General features: G+C 36.3%; 1 non-coding gene across 1 annotated transcript; it reads right to left on the bottom strand.

Annotated features, from left to right (window-relative positions):
* Nucleotides 1-4,355: 4,355 nt before the first annotated feature.
* On the bottom strand, nt 4,356-4,427 carry Trnac-gca (transfer RNA cysteine (anticodon GCA)). Its single transcript has one exon. It is a non-coding gene; the product is annotated as a tRNA-Cys (tRNA).
* Between the last annotated feature and the right edge of the window lie 249 nt (nt 4,428-4,676).

The following is a 4,676-nucleotide window of genomic DNA, read 5'->3' as shown; positions in this document are numbered from 1 at the left end:
AGTCTTCCAGAGCCATTTTTGTGTCCTGACCACCAGTTGGAAATCAGAAATTCAGCAACTTTGTTCTACAAAAAACTGAATCTGAACATATGGTGCATACCAAAATACTCGTAGAGACTCCCTCTTTCATTTAGTACCATCACTATGTTCGAGGTTTTTTATAGGGAGGCTTCCAGAGCCATTTTTGTGTCCTGACCACCAGTTGGAAATCAGAAATTCAACAACTTTGTTCTACAAAAAACTGAATCTGAACATATGGCGCATGCCAAAATACTCGTAGAGACTCCCTCTTTCATTTGGTACCATCACTTTTTTCGAGGTTTATATAGGGAGGCTTTCAGAGCCATTTTTGTGTCCTGACCACCAGTTGGAAATCAGAAATTCAACAACTTTGTTCTACAAAAAACTGAATTTGAACATATGGTGGATACCAAAATACTCGTAGAGACTCCCTCTTTCATTTGGTACCATCACTTTGTTCGAGGTTTGTATATGGAGTCTTCCAGAGCCATTTTTGTGTCCTGACCACCAGTTGGAAATCAGAAATTCAACAACTTTGTTCTACAAAAAACTGAATTTGAACAAATGGTGCATACCAAAATACTCGTAGAGACTCCCTCTTTCATTTGGTACCATCACTTTGTTCGAGGTTTATATAGGGAGGCTTCCAGAGCCATTTTTGTGTCCTGACCACCAGTTGGAAATCAGAAATTCAAAAACTTTGTTCTACAAAAAACTGAATCTGAACATAGGGTGCATCCCAAAATACTCGTAGAGACTCCCTCTTTCATTTGGTACCATCACTTTTTTCGAGGTTTGTATATGGAGTCTTCCAGAGCCATTTTTGTGTCCTGACCACCAGTTGGAAATCAGAAATTCAGCAACTTTGTTCTACAAAAAACTGAATCTGAACATATGGTGCATACCAAAATACTCGTAGAGACTCCCTCTTTCATTTGGTACCATCACTATGTTCGAGGTTTTTTATAGGGAGGCTTCCAGAGCCATTTTTGTGTCCTGACCACCAGTTGGAAATCAGAAATTCAACAACTTTGTTCTACAAAAAACTGAATCTGAACATATGGCGCATGCCAAAATACTCGTAGAGACTCCCTCTTTCATTTGGTACCATCACTATGTTCGAGGTTTGCATAGGGGGGCTTCCAGAGCCATTTTTGTGTCCTGACCACCAGTTGGAAATCAGAAATTCAACAACTTTGTTCTACAAAAAACTGAATCTGAACATATGGTGCATACCAAAATATTCGTAGAGACTCCCTCTTTCATTTGGTACCATCACTTTGTTCGAGGTTTGTATATGGAGTCTTCCAGAGCCATTTTTGTGTCCTGACCACCAGTTGGAAATCAGACATTCAACAACTTTGTTCTACAAAAAACTGAATTTGAACAAATGGTGCATACCAAAATACTCGTAGAGACTCCCTCTTTCATTTGGCACCATCACTTTGTTCGAGGTTTATATAGGGAGGCTTCCACAGCCATTTTTGTGTCCTGACCACCAGTTGGAAATCAGAAATTCAACAACTTTGTTCTACAAAAAACTGAATTTGAACAAATGGTGCATAACAAAATACTCGTAGAGACTTCCTCTTTCATTTGGTACCATGACTTTGTTCGAGGTTTGTATATGGAGGCTTCCAGAGCCATTTTTGTGTCCTGACCACCAGTTGGAAATCAGAAATTCAACAACTTTGTTCTACAAAAAACTGAATTTGAACAAATGGTGCATAACAAAATACTCGTAGAGACTTCCTCTTTCATTTGGTACCATCACTTTGTTCGAGGTTTATATAGGGAGGCTTCCAGAGCCATTTTTGTGTCCTGACCACCAGTTGGAAATCAGAAATTCAACAACTTTGTTCTACAAAAAACTGAATTTGAACATATGGTGGATACCAAAATACTCGTAGAGACTCCCTCTTTCATTTGGTACCATCACTTTGTTCGACGTTTATATAGGGAGGCTTCCAGAACCATTTTTGTGTCCTGACCACCAGTTGGAAATCAGAAATTCAACAACTTTGTTCTACAAAAAACTGAATTTGAACATATGGTGGATACCAAAATACTCGTAGAGACTCCCTCTTTCATTTGGTACCATCGCTATGTTCGAGGTTTGTATAGGGAGGCTTCCAGAGCCATTTTTGTGTCCTGACCACCAGTTGGAAATCAGAAATTCAACAACTTTGTTCTACAAAAAACTGAATTTGAACAAATGGTGCATACCAAAATACTCGTAGAGACTCCCTCTTTCATTTGGTACCATCACTTTGTTCGAGGTTTATATAGGGAGGCTTTCAGAGCCATTTTTGTGTCCTGACCACCAGTTGGAAATCAGAAATTCAACAACTTTGTTCTACAAAAAACTGAATTTGAACATATGGTGGATACCAAAATACTCGTAGAGACTCCCTCTTTCATTTGGTACCATCACTATGTTCGAGGTTTGTATAGGGAGGCTTCCAGAGCCACTTTGGTGTCCTGACCACCAGTTGGAAATCAGAAATTCAAAAACTTTGTTCTACAAAAAACTGAATCTGAACATAGGGTGCATACCAAAATACTCGTAGAGACTCCCTCTTTCATTTGGTACCATCACTTTTTTCGAGGTTTGTATATGGAGTCTTCCAGAGCCATTTTTGTGTCCTGACCACCAGTTGGAAATCAGAAATTCAACAACTTTGTTCTACAAAAAACTGAATTTGAACAAATGGTGCATACCAAAATACTCGTAGAGACTCCCTCTTTCATTTGGTACCATCACTTTGTTCGAGGTTTATATAGGGAAGCTTCCAGAGCCATTTTTGTGTCCTGACCACCAGTTGGAAATCAGAAATTCAACAACTTTGTTCTACAAAAAACTGAATTTGAACATATGGTGGATACCAAAATACTCGTAGAGACTCCCTCTTTCATTTGGTACCATCACTTTGTTCGAGGTTTTTATAGGGAGGCTTCCAGAGCCATTTTTGTGTCCTGACCACCAGTTGGAAATCAGAAATTCAACAACTTTGTTCTACAAAAAACTGAATTTGAACATATGGTGGATACCAAAATACTCGTAGAGACTCCCTCTTTCATTTGGTACCATCACTATGTTCGAGGTTTATATAGGGAGGCTTCCAGAGGCGGATATCTCTCCTGATTCACTGGATTAAAATGTTTGTGACTTAGTAATACTTTAGTTTTAGATTATAATAAAATATGTTTCAAAATCTTCGTATTTTTATTAGTTTTCATTACTAATGAATTATGTTAACATTTTCATTAATAATTTTAAAAAATTATTAATTTATAATATTCTGCGCTATCTCTGTTGGAAAGCACTGTTGATAAAAATAGTATTAAACGTGAAATTGTGATGTTCTGTGTCACCCTGTAATTTCGATAAAAATTGTGTTATCGAAAGTTAGCGATATCGCTAACTTCACGCAGGTGGGTAATGTTTATTTAATTCCTGCTGCATTCGAAAGCTGATGATGATGGCGCACACTTGGAGTTCGGATGCAAATGGCGGGTGTATATGGCATACACATTTTATTAGATTTTATTCAATTTTTTATGTCATTCATTTTTTTGTAGCTGCTCAGCAAAAATTTGAAATTTATTTCCATTTTTGTGTCTTTGGCATTTTGTTTCTGTTTTTTCTTTTATGTGGTCATAAATGCAGTGTTTTATTTTATTTTTTATTTTAGGTTTTACATTTAGGGATTTATGGGTGTTGAAGGAAATTTAGCATACATTTTGTTTGTAAGTGCGGGTGTAATTTCTGGAAATTATGTACGTTTTGTTTTACTTTTTTTATAGTTATTAAATGGTTTTAAAACACATCCATACATCCATAAATCCTGTTTGCCAGGTTTTTATGATATCCAAATTTGAATTTTATTATTGCTTTATTTGCAAGAAAAATAATGAATTCCTACTGAATATTAACAAATTTTGAGGATCTGACTTAATTTACATCAGAATTTTCTTCATTTGAATAAAGGTAGAATTAGTTATGGCATAACCATAAAGCCACAAGGCCATAACAATCTGCTGATCGAACCAAACCTATGGAAAACAATGCAATCAATTAATAGTGACATAGCAGTCGAATACATTGATTTTCATATGTTTGGTTCCATTAGCTTTGGTATATTACTTACATATTACCCCCTCTTCTCAAGCAGCGAAACTGCTATATTGGGTAATTTAGAAATTTAATATTAGCAATTTTTAAAACAGTTTTTATAATATACTCATTTAAATATTCCAATTTAATTTAAATAAAAATATAGGAACTAAGAAAAAAATATATCTATTAAAACATAATAATACAAAAAAAATCTAGGGGACACCCGGGTTTGAACCGGGGACCTCTCGATCTGCAGTCGAATGCTCTACCACTGAGCTATATCCCCTCATGCTTGTTGTGTGTCTAACTGCACACTTAAGTCCAACACAACAGCCATTCGTTGTGTATTCTGCTGTTTCGTTACAGAAGAATTCTAAAATTAAAACAGTCACATCAATGGATGAAATCATTCCAACATTGTTGTTGTTCTCTCCCTGGGTAATGTGGGTAAGCACATAGTTGTGGTGGTTGGTTGTTGTTGTTGCTGCTTTCAAAAGTAGTTTGGTGTGTTCTACACCATTTCCAACTGTAATTC

Source organism: Musca vetustissima, unplaced genomic scaffold (assembly GCF_032173495.1).
Source record: "Musca vetustissima isolate MV318-11 ecotype Yass unplaced genomic scaffold, APGP_CSIRO_Mvet_v1 utg2657, whole genome shotgun sequence".
NCBI lineage: Eukaryota > Metazoa > Arthropoda > Insecta > Diptera > Muscidae > Musca > Musca vetustissima.
This window is presented reverse-complemented; position numbering and strand designations above follow the sequence as displayed.